Below are 17,473 nucleotides of genomic sequence, written 5' to 3' on the forward strand. Positions count from 1 at the left end.
AGTCAAAACTTTTATATAGGGAAATGATGTCATGTCCAGCTATAGTCAAAACGTAAAGCTAACAGAAAAGTTTGTTATACTTGGATTTTATGATATGCTGGAGTAAGCATAATTTTGACTGACATCTTCTCAGGGAGAGAATCTTACCATCCTTGTATTGTGAAAATATGTTAGCAGTATAGCATAGTAAGTGCTATATATGCCAATATGCAACAGAACTGGTTCAGATTTTTTTAAGCTACTCTAAAATAGGTGATGTAAAGACAGCTTCAGCTTTCCTTTCTGTGATGGATTTACAAAAATATTATAAAAATCAGACAAACCTATTTACAATGTCTAAATTTGTTAAACTATAATAGCTTTTCTTGTTCCTGAAACATTAGATTTTCATTATTTTTTTCTGATTATCAGGTTAACAGGTTTGTAATGTTTTTTGTTGTATGAGCTTCATCTTTTGTTGTCACTTTTTGGACTCTTTGTACTTCAGGTACATCCAACAATATATCTTAGACATAATTAGAAGGCCAGAATTCAGCACACTATTCATGCTAGAGACGTACTACTATTCAGTATGATGTATTTTGTAAGACATCTTTTTCAATCTTCTTTTACAGAGCAGTCCTTATAACTTTACACTGGCAGCCTGGGCTTTTCCCAGTACTGTGCTTTGCAATATGACAAACTGGCAGACCTCTCCATTCATCACCAAAGTGGCACAACTCTAATACATAGGTTCTGTAGTGCAGTGTGATTAAGGTATGCATTATTAATGTATCTCTGCAAGAAAAGCAGCAGCAAAAATGTATCTTTGTCATCAGGATCAATCTGAATATGCTGGCACCTGTGGATATTAGTTTTACCTAGGATCTTATGAGAGCAGTACTGTTTTAATTAACTATCTGAGGTAGTTATTTCTTCCATTCATTAAAGAAGGTTTCTCTGGTTTCCTATCAGCATTTCTGCATTCACTTTTCTCATTAATCTCTCTCCACATAATCTGATAGTAACTTCCTTTCCCTGAATTACCTCAGTCTTTTCTCTGTTCATTTAAACTTAGCTCTGTTTAATGTTTCTTTCCTTTTCCTTTATCCATCCTTCTCCTACAAACTCTTAATTACTGCTTCCTTAAAACTATGCTCCCCCTTTCCCAACTGCTGCAACTTAGCCATTTCCAAAATTTCTTCCATGTGAAACATTTGGAAAGTTAAGTCATCCTGCATGTGAGGACTTCCAGCTGTGAACTCTTTCTTTGTTTTCTCAAGCACTTTGAGGCTACCTAGAAAATTCTGCTGGGCTCACAGATCGTTGCAATACATAATCCATTCTATGACCAATATAAATGTCACAGTGTTGAGGAGCATTGCCTTTCAATGAAGAACTGAAGTGCAGAGATGACAGCCTGCCTGTGCAAATTCATGGCAGAACATGGAGACAGCAAGCAATTTCATGCCTTTACCACCAACCCAGCTCGCTCCTGCAGCTGTTAATACTGAGTCATGATTATCAGTCACAGAGGAGTACAAATGATTCAGAGGTCTATTAATGAAGCATTTTGACATGGTTGGAGACTACACTAATCAGGTTCAGAGATACAGCCAGAAGATTCATGAACCTGGTTGTTTCCTTTTGTTTGTAATTGCTGTTCTACAATACATCAGTTTTCCATGCTAAGGAAAACTAGTTCCCACAGAGTATTACAGTACCCTTTAATGTAACTCTCTGATGACATTTTTAAATTATTCATACACATTTTATATGTAGTAGCTTGTTTTTAAATGGAAGATATAGAGGAAAATCTTAAAAGGCACACATCTGTACTGGGAGCCTTGCTGAAGACACTGCATTCAAGGAATTGGTGATTTTGGACAGGCCACATCTGCTCTGTTAGAGCTCATACTTAGGTCTTGAGAAACCCCTAGGTTATTAATATAATCTGCAACTAATAATAAATAGAGCTTTGGGAAAGGTAAAATCTACGTGGATGAAGATGTGCAGTGTGTTGAGCCTGACCAGGAGAGTGCTGCTTGTTGCAAAGGGAGTGAACCACGGTTAACCTGAGCAGGCACAAGCCAGTCCTGTGCTGGGCTGCACATCCTTCACACCTTCAGGGCAGGTTGTGCTACACATGCCCCTAGGCAGCAGGATGAGCTCAGCCAGCTTGTTGGACCAGAGGAGCCTGCAGGCAGCTCCCATTCGATACTGGTGATCACAGCTCCTGTCTGGCCTTGACTTCATCTAAAAGGGTAGCAAGATGTTCTCATGTGAACATTCTTTAAGAATAGTGTTGCTTTCTTGTATGTATCACCATACTGGTACTACACAGTATCTTGAATGATCAAAAATTGAGAGCTTCTCTTCACAGACAGGATCTGCTCTGTGCAGCATGGTGAGGGAAAACCCATGAAATGAGCCCCCAGCATTTGAAGAGGCATAACATTTGCTCATTGTCTATATTCCTCTTCCTGTTCTGTCTCATTAAAGCAGTTATTAAATCTTTTGTTGTTGGCCTTTTCATATTGAGATACAGGAATAGCCCTGAATTTGCTCACCCTCTTTCAACCTTCCCCAGGACAAACTCTCCATCAATATCCTTACTGCACTCACAGTGTTCAAAGTCACTAATTATCTTAAACTTGCACTAAACTGATTTTTAAAAGACAGTTAAAGAGTGAAAGCTATCAGAAGAAAAAGGAAAAAAAAAAAATAAGAGAGTGAAGCAGCTCCCAGCAGGACCTCTCTGAATTATGTATTATTTTCTGTGGTCACTGTCTACAAAAGTGTTTCATTCCTATAGCTTAGCAGCAGGAGGAAAAGAAACAGAAGAGAGGAAATAAAATTCATGGTACATTTCTTGCTACAATATTGCTCTAAGCTTGCAAAAACACCACCCTGAGGACGTCTGATCCTTTGGTAAGAAATTTGGTGGATTGTCTATAAATTCAGAGTAAAACTTAGATTGTACAGGCAGAAAGTCAGTTAATGATATGATTAAATCATGGGAACATAAATCAGGATTCTCATACAGGTGACTTGCCTGACAAACTTTAATTAAACTTTGATCAGGCATAGATTCAAGAGGAGAGGTGTTTTTTATCTTTCCTATCCACATCTGTATTCACCTCTCCAATTGTTCTGTGCCTAACAATTTTTGAGCCTACCAGCCAATTTCAATCACATATGAAAGACTGGTTGAGGTCTTAAATATATCAGGCACCAGGCAAGTCAGTGGCTGGGTAGAAAAGGACCTCAGCTGAGCACTGCCATGAAGAGAAAGGTAGTGATTTCTCAGTGTCATCAATCCCCAGGAGAATCTGTCCCTGGGGAAACAGCAAGTGCCTAAGGGGCAGATGTCCAGGGCATGACAGAATCAAGCCTGACATAGCTCAGACTAAGCTGGGAGCACAGCCTGCTGCACTGGGGGATGGGGAGGATGAGAGTTGGGGTGGGGAAAACCAGCTCTCATGTCCCTTTGTTGCATAGGGAAAACCAGAACACACCAGTTCTGATGTTCAGATAACTATTTGTTTTTTCCTCTTTCCATTTTTTTCTTAAAACCATTATGTTGTAGAAGAGATGGAAAGGTTTCTGTCTTTTCCTCCCAGTTCATAAAATCAGCTAACCTGTATCTTATTTCCAGCAGTATCTGGAACAAGACCACAGGAAAATTAACAGCTTTGTGGTGGGAACTTGCAGCATAAGTGCACTCTTCACTGCGTGAAAAACTGGCCCAAAGAGTGGCGAGGAATAGAGTTAACTCCAGATGGTGGCCAGCCACAGGTGGTGTCCCCCAGGGCTCAGTACTGGGACCAGTTCTCTTTAATGTCTTCATAGATGATCTGTATGAGGGCATCAAGGCACTCTCACCAGTTTGCAGATGGCACTAATCTGGGAAGGAGTTTGTGTGCTGGAGGGTTGGAGGCTCTGCAGACAAAGCTGGCCAGGCTGGATCAATGGGCTAAGGTCAATGGGATGTGGTTCAACAAGGCCAAGTACTGGGACCTGCACTTGTACCACAACAACCCCATGAACGCTCCAGGCAGGGGGCAGAGTGGCTGGCAACTGCCCAGCACAAAAAGACCTAGGGGTGTTGGTTGACAGCAGCTGAAGGTGATCCAGCATGTGCCCAGGTAGCCAACAAGGCCACCAGCATCCTGGCCTGGATCAGAAGTAGTGTGGCCGACAGGACCAGGGCAAGGATTGTCTCCCTGTACTGGGCACTGGTGAGTACTGGGCTCACTTTTGGGGCCCTCATTACAAGGACATTGGGAGGGTGGAGAGTGTCTAGAAGAGTACAATAAAGCCAGTGAACAGTCTGGAAAACAGGTCTCAGGGAACTAGGGTGTTTCAGTCTGGAGAAAAGGAGGCTGAGGGGGGACCTCGTTGCTCTCTACAACTCTCTTGAAGGCTGGAGCTGAGTGGGGATTGATCTATTCTCCTTAGTATCTGGTGGTAGGACAAGAGGAAATGTACTCAAGTTGCCCCAGAGGAGATTTAGGTTGGACATGAGAAGAAAATTCTTCACTGAAAAGGTTCTCAAATGCCAGACCAGGCTGCCCAGGGAGGTGTTTGAATCCCCATTCCTGAAGATGTTTAAAAGAGGCAGAGATGTGGTGCTGAGGGATATGAGTTTAGCACTGGCCTTGGTAGAGTTAGAGAATGGTTGGACTTGGTGATCTTCAACCAAAATGATTCTGCAATTCTGTGATTTTTACAAGGACAGAATTGTCCATCCACAGTGGGACCCCCTTTTCCATGACCTCTCAGTTAACAGTTGTAACTTGGCCTGAACATGATGTTTTATATCCCTTCTCTTTTGAAATTTGACTTTCTGAAGGCAAAAGGAATTCACACGAGTGCTCTGCCCACCTACTTGTGTGTCCAGATGTCTCTCACACCCACCAAAAAATGTTGCAGTTTTTAGTAAAACCTGAAAAATAAAGTCTGTGATAAACTATGTGAAAATTGGTGCTTCTGGAAAAGGCTTATATTAATGCTCTCACCGAGAAAAGGTCTGGCAAAATTCGGGTGCAATACACCAGTTTTGGCAACAGCCTGGGAGCCAGCCTGTGCACAGAGAACTACAGTAGTGCTGCCACTGGTAAATGTGCATTGTGGGTTAAAGAGCTAGGGCATACTGGAAGAAAGCAGATGAGGGGACAAAGGACATGGTAAATCAGTTGGATTACTTTTTACAGACAACTTGCTTCAGAGACTGATATTTCTCTGGTTTTGCTGAGACAGAATCCTAGCCCAGCCAGGGGCTGGAGGCCTTTAGTAGCTTTCAGTCAGCCTCATTTAGACTGTTGTGTCTTTGCTGGGCTGAGCAAAACTTTATATGCTGTATATTTGCATTGGTATCAGTTTTGTTGTTTCATTAAATTCCTTTTCATTTCAGCCCATGGATCTTCTCTCCTTTTCCTGATTCCCCTTCTCTGCTGGGAAGGAGACATCAGGTGATAGAGCAATTATAGTTTAGCCCCAGATATGGACTAAATGTAGACACTACTGTAATAAGAAAAAAAAAATTACAAAAGGCTCATAATTTTCCTGTCAGTCACTTCATGTTAGTTATTCTGGAGGAAAAGAAGAAAATGCTTCCTGGCACCAAGAGAAAGCTCACACAGCATATTTGCAGTGAGCAACTTCATTGTACTAGCGAAAGCTTTAACCAAAATGACTGAAGTGTTTATGAATTTTTTAATCCATGTAAACTTGAGTAGTTTAATTACACATGAAAAAGGATTGCGTAACCTCTGTGAGATGTAGCATCTCTGTGAGATATTGAATATTTCATCTCAGCCTAAGGATGCTAGAGTGCTCCATTAGTTGAAAAAGCCCTTGACGATATGTGAAAGTGTCTCTATGTATGTTAAATCACAAATGCATGCATACCTGTATGCATATATGTGTGTATATGTAGAGAAAAAATAACTACAGGCAATGCAATATTGTGAGGAGTAGGTTGCATCTCCCTGAAAGGAAGCAGATATTTGTAGGGAAAGATACAATCAGCTTTCATTATAAAATCCTATTTTAATCGTATAATAATTTTGACTTGAAGCTTTGTTTTGCCTTGAATCTTGCTTTTGATTTCCTTTAAAGAGAAGAGAGAATGCTTATATAAGGTCTGAATAAACTTCATAAACTTTTATCTGAGTATCAGGATGTTAAACAATACCCTGTCTGTAATATTTGGCATTTGCCTAGGATGTCTTTGTTTTTATGCAATCAACTTGCTGCTGAGTGTTCATACTCCTTGTGGCTATTTGAAGAAAACGAGATTTAATTTAGGAAGTTATTTATTGTTAATTTGTTAGATAATTTGTTCTCCACTGACATAAAGAGACTTCAGCCATTCGTTTATTTTGCTCCTGGCTCCAGCAGAAGCACAATGTAAAACATAAGAATTCTCCTAATTTCAGTTCAGAGACAGAATATACTGCATTCCCTGAAGGTCACAATTATAGGTTCACATCTTTCGAAGAGCTGGGATCTGAAATGACTTCAGCACCCACACTTGTTAAAGGTAAACTTTGCTATCCAGCCATGATTAGTTAAGCAAGAACGTCTCTTTCTTGGTAGGTACTGAAAACTGCTGCTAATACATAGGTTTTCTTTGTCTTCCCTTGCCATGTGTCCTAGATTAACTCACTAATAGCAAGTAAGATTTTAATCATTTCAAGCTGTTCCATATTTAGTTCTTATAAAGCATAAAACTTGGCTTTTGTCATAGACTTGGAAAAGGTCAGCTCTGAGTTAGATGGAAGTGGTTTAGTGAGGTCCAGAAACACAAAGACAGTGTTCCATTCTAGGCCCTGGTCCAGAAGATGAGGAAGACCTTCTGGGGCACAAGAATCACTGCTGTGTGGCAGAAGAGAACAGGCAAGAAAGAAATTCAGTAAGTGCTGCTGTCAGTCACAAGGTAAACTGCAGTTTGCCTCCTCTGTCTAACCTAATAAGCCCATCTCTCCTGCTATATATCTTCCTTAAAAGACAGAGCCACTTGTGGAGTGGGAGTCTGACACAAACTTCATGGTACAGGGACTGAAAAATCTCTGTCCAAGAGTTATATGACCAAAAAAATCAGTCTTATAAAAAGCCATATTAACTAAAGGTGTGTAAACATCCAGGAAAAGGGTTAAAGCTATAAATGTCTGGTCTCTGTCATTTTCCTATGAATGTCAAGAGGTCTGACAAGCAGTGATCCTCTTCCTCTGCAGGCAAACCAGACTACCACTTTGCTCTTTCTCATTAAGTCTGAGATGCCCATAGTGCTTCATTTTCCATTCTGTTGCCACAAGATGCAGGTTGTCCTGAGTTCCTCTCCAGGACTGTTTTGTGCTGAATTGCCTGCCCTATGTCCATGTGTGACATTTCCTCCAGGATGAGGGGAACCCAGCTAAGCTCATCAAGTCTATTCCTTTTGCACTACAGGAAAAGTAAATCCTGTGCTAAGGGGAAACAGGGGCCTGGGTTTTCCCCTTTAACTTGCCCCAAAGGTCATCAAAACTCTGAGCCTTAAGCTGTGTTGGGCTGCTGCAAATGCAAGACAGGCTTGAGTCCAAAAGGACATTAGCCCTTTCTGAAACACACTGTCAGCTTAGCCTTGTTGTCCAGTATCATCTCAGGGTTTTATTTCATTTGATAAACTGAAACAAAGTTTTCAATGAACTTTGGCATGAGACTCAATCAAAGAGGCAAGTTTTCCGAGGTAACCCTGGGAAATACTGCCAATGTACCCACATGACAGAAACTCTCTATTCTCTTCTCCCTCTTGGTAAGGAGTTGGGATCTTTAGCTGCCATCCATAACTGCCATATACCACACTGAATATCTTCTCAGCAACAGCTACAGCTCACCTGCCTTCAAGGGTTCATTCCCTGCGTTAGGCTGTGATCTCACAGACAGTTGTCCTAATATAATAGCTTATTACCACCAAAAGGGAGAGGATTTTCTGCTCTTCTCTGCTCTCTTCCCACAATAAAAAGAAAATGTATTGCTTTGTGGTTGTACAGCAAATCAAATTAATTTCCAAGCAAGGCCTCTCAGCTGGCAGTGGTAAATTTCAAACATGTTTATTCCATCCTGTGAAAACTACATCATACACATAGAGAGATGAGTGGCTTCTAGCCTAGCGACTTTAAAATGGATTTTACCTAACTGCAATCCAAGGCAGTTTAACCAATTCAGTGTGTTCATTTAAAAAGCTTATTGCAGGCATACTTACTGAGATTGCTCCAGGTGAAGTACATCAACAGTTCAGGGTTGCTTTGTCAGTGTCTCAATATGCCCACCTGAGGAACACTCTCTAAATCTCATTTCTGCAAAACGGATACTTTCAATTCTTATTTTTACCTTAGATAGAATAGCTTTATCCATCCTGTTTATCACCTGGGGTATAACTTTTCACTCAGTGGATTTTACTTGCCCCTACAACTACCTCTAGACAATTTTTTAAAAATATCTCATCTTTGCTTTGTTCACTGTCCTCTTTCCCCTAATCCTTTCCTTTAATGCTGTTTAATCAGACAGAATACTATCAGTTAGGCAAATTACAGCACAGATGATACTCCATCCGCCAGAAGGAAGAAAGGAATTACAAAGCCTGGTCCAGACACATGCCAATATCTAATTAGTTGACATCTTGTGAAATCTGTGAGATTTGGGGGGAGTGGGGGTAGGGAGTAGAAGAACGGAGGGTGCTAATAGGCACTGGTAATAATTTTTTCCAATAGTCTCCAAAGGAAATGGTTGTTGCCCCTGTCTTTGAGTATTTTGAAAATTGTCATGGGTAGAGCACTGTTCTATCTCTAAGCATTTTCCATCTCTACTTTTGATGATGCTGCCAGGAAACACTTCAAAGTTAATTAGAGAATATTCGTAAAGTGCTTTGAATATTCAAGTGCTGTGTGAGTGCTAAGGTGTTATTAACTACGATCCAAATGAATTAGGAAGTTTAGATTCCAACAGCATCAAGCAGGCAGTCGTGCCAGGCTGTCTTAGAGAAGAAGAGAGCTGGGTGGAGAGAAGAGGGCTTCAAAGATGTATTGAAAGTTCACCTGAGACAGGTGAGTAGCAACACAGGGAGCTGGCCATCCTAGATGCGCTAAACCAGCAGTTTCTGGAATGTTTTGCAGCCATGGTTCTCCTTTATTACAGGTTTCTAAACAGAAATCAGTGCAGCATAAAATTAGTTCCTGGCTGGGGTAATAACCATCAGCTTCCTCTTTGCTACACTGTCCCAGTCCCTTTTCAAACAGAGAATAAAGAACTCAGGCCTTTTGATACATGACCATTTTCATTTTGACTCTGATATACTTCTCATATTCCCAGCCCAAAGGAAAAAACTCTTCTCCTGGGGCTCTTGCTGAGTTGATCTTTTCAGCTTTTATTGTCTCACCTGTCTATGAGCACAAGATTGAAGGTGATGAGAATTCTGTGGTGATTTTAATGTTTTTTCTTGTAAATTTCCATCACCCTGAGTTATATGGCTAAAAGTCAGCTATGGGCTGCAACTCACTAAGTGAAAGAATATGGAAATCTTCTGAGTGGATACACTTCAAGAATTATTCCTTCACAGTAGTTCAGCTAAGATGAGCTACATAAACCAGAGAGAGCAGAACCTGAGGCCAGGGACAAAGTACTTTCTTATAGCAATCTGATGCTCCATTGATGTTCACAGTTTCCAAAAGATATGGTTCCTTTGAAATCACTCCAGCCTGCTATGATTTGAACCAAATATCTGGTGACCTACAACATAAAATTTTGAAAAACAGTTGATTTCTGTCATTTCTTGTATCCACTGAGAGACAGATAAGCCATTTCACTTACCTTTACTCTTAAGAGAACCATGGAGATTCTTCGTTCTCTTAGAGTACACTGTAAAAACTGTGATTGGTAGCTACCACCAGCCTGCAGAAATGTGTCTCACTGTATGCACAATGGTGTCAAGACCCATGGGAGCTTTGATTGCTTAGTGATTTTTAAAATCAGGCTTTTTATGTACAATGAACATAAACTTAGGTACCAAATAGAAGTACTTAGAAATACATTTTAGTCCACAGCATGTAATCTTCTAGATTTTCTTACCCTCTGTCATTGCTGTCAGTAACTTCTGGAAAATCCAAGGGAGAAGAAAGGGATAATAAGGTAAACTAAAAAAAAAGAAAATAAGCTTCTCTTAAAGCACATTAAAGATATCAGAGGAAACCATATATTTTGTGTAAAGATTGAGACAAGGTAAAGATGATGAGAAGGACTCTGAACATTGTTAATATTAGAACAATTACAAATGGTTTTAATGGTATGTAAAGTTACCTAGGATCTTGTAGGTGGTGAGCATTGCCAAAATGATAATGGTTAATTTTAAGAGCTAAGAATATTGAATGTTACATATGAAAGAGCAACTGGAAAGGGATTATACCTGAGGTCTCAGGGTTAGGAAAGATGCATTTAACATCTCTTTTTTTTTTTTTTTTCCCTCAGGGAGTAGGCAAGCAGCATGCCCACACTGATCCTTGGTAGACCCTATGAAGCATCATGCCTGCATGGGGCAAACTGGACAGTTTCCACATACCCATTCTTCAAGCTGAGGGTGACAGAGACTGGAACAGGTTGCCCAGAGAGGTTGTGGAGTTTCCTTTACTGGAGACATTCAAAACCTGCCTGGATATGTTCCTGTATGACCTGCTCTAGGTGGCCCTGCTCTGGCAGGGGGGCTGGACTAGATGATTTTTTGAGGTCCCTTCCAACCATGAATATTCTGTAAAGCCATGAAGTTCAAAGGTTGAAATTTGAGCATGTTTGTACATGAAGAAGATTGTAGGGTTTACCTTTTGCAATGCAGTCAGCCAGAGCCTTGCTTTTCTTCCTGAGCCACTCTGACCCTCTGCTCATTTTACTGCTCCAGGAGATGAGCCCTGGATATTTTAAACCTCCAGTAGTGCTTAAATATTTCATTCAGGTCTTTTAACACTGTTCACAGATGGGAAGGTTCCCCAGGTGGTGAATCACTTCAGTTCCAGTAGGACTTCAAAGAGTCTAGTCACAGAACTGAGAAATACTGTGGGAAGTGCTGGGATTATAGCTGGCAGGAAAGGAAAAAAAAGCCCATCCCAGTGACAGAGCAGACTTCACAGAACACAAGGCTGGAAGATCCTCAATGGGATACTTGGGGAAAAAAAAAGTAAATTTTGAGCAAGTTCATAAAATGGAGAAAGTAACTCCTGATTTTATCAAATGGAGGTGGTGGAGTCACCATCCCTGGAGGTGTTCAAGAGGGGACTGGACGTGGCACTTGGTGACATGATTTAGTGGTCATGAGGTTTTGGGTGACAGATTGGACTTTGATAATCATTGAGGTCTTTTTCAACCTTATTGATTCTATGATTCTGTGAAATGTTAAATAACAGCAGTTTTTACCCACAAATCTAAGTGGCAGTGAACGGTGGAGCCTACACAACACAAGGTGCTGATCTGTTGGAGGGTAGGAGGGCAATGCAGAGGGACCTGGACAGGCTGGATGGGTGGGCAGAGGCCAATGGGATGAGATTTAACAAGACTAAGTGCAAGGTTCTACACTTTGGCCACAGCAACCCCAAGCAGCACTACAGGCTGGGGACAGAGTGGCTGGAGAGCAGCCAGGCAGAAATGGACCTGGGGGTGCTGGTTGATAGTAGGCTGAACATGAGCCAGCAGTGTGCCCAGGTGGCCAGGAGAGCCAATGGCATCCTGGCCTGGATCAGGAATAGTGTAGCCAGCAGGACTACTCAGCTCTGGTACTCAGCTCTGTACTCAGCTCTGGTCAGGCCACACCTTGAGTACTGTGTCCAGTTCTGGGCCCCTCAATTCAAGAGAGATGTTGAATTGCTGGAGCATGTCCAGAGAAGGGCAACGAAGCTGGTGAGAGGCCTGGAACACAAACCCTATGAGGAGAGGCTGAGGGAGCTGGGGTTGTTTAGCCTGGGGAAGAGAAGGCTCAGGGGAGACCTCATTGCTGTCTACAACTACCTGAGGGGAGGTTGTAGGCAGGTGGGGGTTGGTCTCTTCTCCCAGGCAACCAGCAGCAGAACAAGAGGACAGAGTCTCAAGTTGTGCCAGGGGAGGTATAGGCTGGATGTTAGGAGGAAGTTCTTCACAGAGAGGGTGATTGCCCATTGGAATGTGCTGCCCAGGGAGGCGGTGGAGTCGCCATCACTGGAGACGTTCAAGAGGAGACTGGATGAGGCACTTAGTGCCATGGTCTAGTTGATTGCTTAGGGCTGGGTGATAGGTTGGACTGGATGATCTTGGAGGTCTCTTCCAACCTGGTTGATTCTATGATTCTATGAAAGGAGTGACTCCTGCACCTTTTGGGTGTGGCTGCTGTGGTGTAACTACTTATCTCTTCTGCAGGACACTATTTAATCCTATGAACATTCAGGGTTTGGTGTTAGACATCTAAGAATACCTAGGTAACAGTAGCTCAAGCTGCCAGCCAGAACCCTGTCAGAGCAAACCGTATCACCTGGCCCGTAACTCGAATGTGTTTAAACAAAAGGGTTTGCCTCAGCTGGACATTCTTTGAGAAAGGTATGAATCTATAGGTGGTGTATAGACTTTTTTAATGATCTGTACACACATATATATATATATATATATGGCATATACATATAGATATATAAAATGGTGGTTACATATGCAGAAATGGTACATGTATATATGTGCATATACATATATGTACAGGGCATATTCTAGGAAAATGTTCAAAATTATTATTTAACTGCATGGCAAGTGAGTCCTATGTGACCCAGCCAACAAAACTTCTCTAGTAAAGGCTGATTACTACCACCTTCCCCACCTGAAGTTCATCAGGAGTTTTACAAGAGCAGCAAGACTTCTCCCTCTCTTCCCAGGGGAGATGAACAATAATCTTCTGTGCAGGGTGTCAGACTACAGACTTACAAATGCTTCAGAAACAAAGCATGATATTTCACTGTTTGAAGCCTAGAATCCACTAATAAAGTTTGAATCTTGTGTTAAAGCTGTAGAGAAATTGGTACACAGAATGCTAATCTCCCAGAGGAGTAAGGAAAGGTGAGATCTACTTTTTTTTTTTAAATGTTTATCTCTGTTTCTATTAATACACTAACCTGAGCAATCTTCATCTCAAGCACTACTAACACACTGAGACTTCTTTATTATTATTTTATGACAAAACTACCACAATGACTCACATATTTTCACCATGCTAGTAATGGTTTTCCCTTTTTTTCATATCAAATAACATAGTAATGTCATTTTACAACATGCATGAATAACAAACTTATAGTTTGGGTAAACATGAGCATTTCTCCGGAGGAAAAAGATATTGTTTCTGAGGCTGATGATACTTTGTTGGTAGAACACCACAGGTTTTGATACTTGGTTCACATTCTAGGTGGACAAACTGACATACAAGAAGACTATGAAACACAGTCTTCATAGTGCAGTAAAGGAGCAACTCCCTTTGGTTAGCAGATGATTCAAAGGCATGCAGTGGCAAAGTTTAGTAAATACTAAAAGAAATTCCAAACAAAAAAGTAAACTATGTAAACGTGTGGAATATTTCTCTTTTAAAGGACAAATTAAATGCTCTAAGAAGACTATAAAATCTTTGCAGTCAAAACACTAAAAGAGAGAGGAAGGAGAATAGGATCAAGCAGTCATTTCCAACTAATAGATTAAAAAACTCTTTTCTTGCAAATCATCTTGAAACCCATGTTCTGGTACATAGACTGTGATATCTTCCACTCTCCATCACAATGTTCCAGTACTCCTGGCTACACAAATCTTAATTACAAGGCAGACAGTTGGTCTGCATTTATTCTTTCGAAAGTCATTATGAAATTTTAAAAATATTACATTAGCAATCCTACTTTTAAAATAAATTTTACATTGTACAATTTTATTTCAGTTTTGTGTTTGTTTTTTTTATTTCTTGTAATGTCATTTTACAGGGACTTCACTAGTCAGGTAAGCAATACACTTTTGAATTTGCCTGAGATAGGTTTTATCTATGGAATTCCCTCTTCATTCCTTCATATTATTCATTTTGTTTAAGATGATGAAATAAGAATGGACATACTTACTCAGACTGGAGGTCCCTTCAGGCCAGTACCCTGTCCTTGGCAGTAAAGCAGGATGCTGAAGTATGAAAGAACAGTACAAACATGTAGGATGTTTAAACTGTCAAATGTATGATCTTAACTTTTTGTGGCCTGTACACTTAGTGGTTTATAAGCATTTAGTAACTGCTACTTGACTGAGAAACATGAGTTCTCTGAATCTATACATTTTTAGTCATCATGATATCCCTTGAAAACAGATCCTGCAGCTTCATTGTACTGTGTACAAAGATAAATACCCAGCTTTATTGCTGCATGCTAGGTTTTGTACTGGGAGATACAGAGAGGAACTTACTGCCATTCCTCTTCATCACACTGCTCATCCATTTACAGACTTCTGCTTTATCCTTCTCATTTCTCTTTTTTCCAGACTACTTCCAGTGTCCCAGTTTAGTGAGAAACCCATGACCTTCCTCAACTTCATAGTTCTTCTCTGAATTTCTTTCAGTTCTGTTTTCTTATTTGTCCCACCTGGCATTTTTTTCTATTTTTCCCTTTTTGAGATGAAGCAAGAAGAACTGCATGCAATGAAATCAACAAGCTGTGACATAATGATGTTCTGTTTTACTCTCTGTACCTTTTGATAATAACTCTTAATATTTAATTTGGTTTTTTGACCTCTGTTAGACACTGATTGAATGTGTTCGTCAAAGCATTCAGAAAAATCCAACCCAGAATTTCCAAGCACATGTATATCTACATATTTATAATTATGTATCTTGTATACAAAATGCACTCTTCCTTTGCCCTCCTTTCCCTGGATGTTTTAGTATGATCCGAAACATTTTACCTTGCTACACTCCCTTCTCCCACGTGCATGCACATGTCCAAGCACAGCTCTGTGACTCACTTATGACTTCCTCCCATGTAAAGAGCTGAAAAATTCTTTCTATGCTGCATGTCTATTGCAGCCAATTACTTGAACATGAGCCAGAAGTATCCCTTGGCAGTAGAAATGGCCTACAGCATTCAGTGCAGCATCAGCAGGAGCACAGCCAAGAGATCAGGAAGGCACTGGTTATCTCCTTCTGCTTATCACTCACTAGACCACATCTAGGTACTGTGGCCAGCCTGGATCCTGCCAATACAGGAAAGCCATTGGCAAACTGCAGTGAGTTCAGTGACAAGCAGGGCTAGAGTAGTGCCCTTCATGAGAGACTAGAGAAGGAAACTTGTCCAGCCTGGTGCAGAGAGAGCTTTGGGGACACCTCACAGCTACCTCGGTACCTGTGGGGAGGTTATTGAGGAAATGGGAGACACTCCAATGTGGTGTACAGTGGGAGGATATGAGACAGTAGGCATAGATTTAATCTTCTCTGATGTTTTACCTTTCCTATTAACCAAAAACATTTTAAAACCTGTGAACTATTTGTATTGACTTACACAACAGTGTGTTATGTCCACGCCTCACAATTTCTTAAGGATCACAGAAAATGCCTCACTTATTTTTGAGGATTCAGAAGTCTTAAGAGTTCCATTCTGAACTGTTTTTCACCTCACAATGACTTGCAATTCCTGATTGTGATTCCACTTTCCTGGTCACATTTGCATTCCTCATGAATTCATGAGCAAGTATAAGCAGAAGACTGACTTCAAGAAACATTTTAGGATAGTTAACCAGACAAGACAAATAGGTCTTAGGCATGATGTGGGGGAAAAAATAATATTTAATTTATTATTTATTAAGTTTAAGGGTTAATTTGAAGTTGCAGGAAAAAAGTTAGCAATTAAAAAGTCATGTTTTCCAATTTTTGTGTTCTATCTGTAAAGTATTTTGAGCATCTAACCAAAAATAAAGAATCAAATAACATCTACCAGATCTTCTGTGCAAAGATCTACTAATGTATTTGTGTATTACCAATTAATTTTTTAGAACAAATGCTTTTCTTCCAATACAGAGCTAATTCTCAAGACTCCACAATAATGAAATAATGTATTTTCATTACTCTACAAGTTCTAAGGTGTAATTTTTAACGTAAATGATGAATATTCAATGTATAGAATTAAGAACACACCACTAGATAGCTATAGAATTATCCCACAATATTTTTAAGGGACACAACTTAGAGCAATGGATGATGATTCAACGATGTTTACATAGAGCAACAGTCACATCTAGTGGCCACAAACTGTTACATATATATATATATATATATATATATACACACATTGCATGGCTAAACTGAAAGATTTTCTTAATATTGCATATTAGATGGAATCATGTTTTCAATTTACATTGTATGCATCTTCATAAAATTTGAGGTACCCATGCAAGGAAGACACACATATATCTCTGTACAAATATTTGCTTTATAATTCTGAACTATGCTACAGCAAAACCAACACTACTAACACTAACGAGGGAAGAAGAATACATTTAAATTAATTTAAAGGTAAACAAACCTTTTTGATTTATAAATCCAGTCAAATTTAACATGTACAATGGTAATAGCCAGAATTATCAAGGATTTGAGGGGTTGCCTTGAAAGCAGAAGGATCATCCTGAGGCTTGCCATATATATGACAGCAACCAGACATGTACAATTTTTTTTTTTTTTTATCTAATCCTTCAGGGCACATTAGAGCATGTGGTCAAAAACCTTTCCTCTCTTGGCTAACTCAGATAAGCTGCTTGTTTTGTGGCAGAGACATCTGCCTGGGAAAGGAAACGAAACCTTCACAGAGATTAAATGGGAGCTCCAAAGCCTCCACTCTGAAGGACTTCAGGGAAGTCATACAAATTTGCCTGGCTTCCCCAGCAGAGTCACATACCACAACACCTGACCTTCCTGACTGGTCCATGCAGAGCTACTGGTTTCCAGTGAGGTCTGATCAGCAGCATTCAACCTTGAGTTCCCCAATCAAAACAGAGGATATGGCATTGTATATGGACAAGGGATAACTACTCCCCAGCCCTATGGCAGATGACCTAATGCTTCATCCAATCCTGATCTTCTCCTGTGGCTTCTCTTCAGTGAATGACGAAGGCAGGAGGGTGCTCTGCATGATCCAACAACAGGGTCTTACAAATGGGCAAGAAACAAACTGGAACAGCTGGCATACAAATGCAACCTGGATGTAGTTCACCCTGCACACCACACAGAGAAATCCTGCATGGTCAGGTCTCCTTCATAAGCCTGCATGGCCATGCAGCATTCAATGACTTTCACATCATTACAAATGTCATTCCTTTTGTCTGTGATATTCCTTGAGATTGCTTCTCCACATTTCTTCTGCCTTATGATGACCTGATCAATGAGTGAAGAATCTAAGTATGTGTAGGCTTCTTGGGGGTTTGATGTGCAGGATTTGGATATCCAGAGTATATG

Source organism: Indicator indicator, chromosome 1 (assembly GCF_027791375.1).
Source record: "Indicator indicator isolate 239-I01 chromosome 1, UM_Iind_1.1, whole genome shotgun sequence".
Classification (NCBI taxonomy): domain Eukaryota; kingdom Metazoa; phylum Chordata; class Aves; order Piciformes; family Indicatoridae; genus Indicator; species Indicator indicator.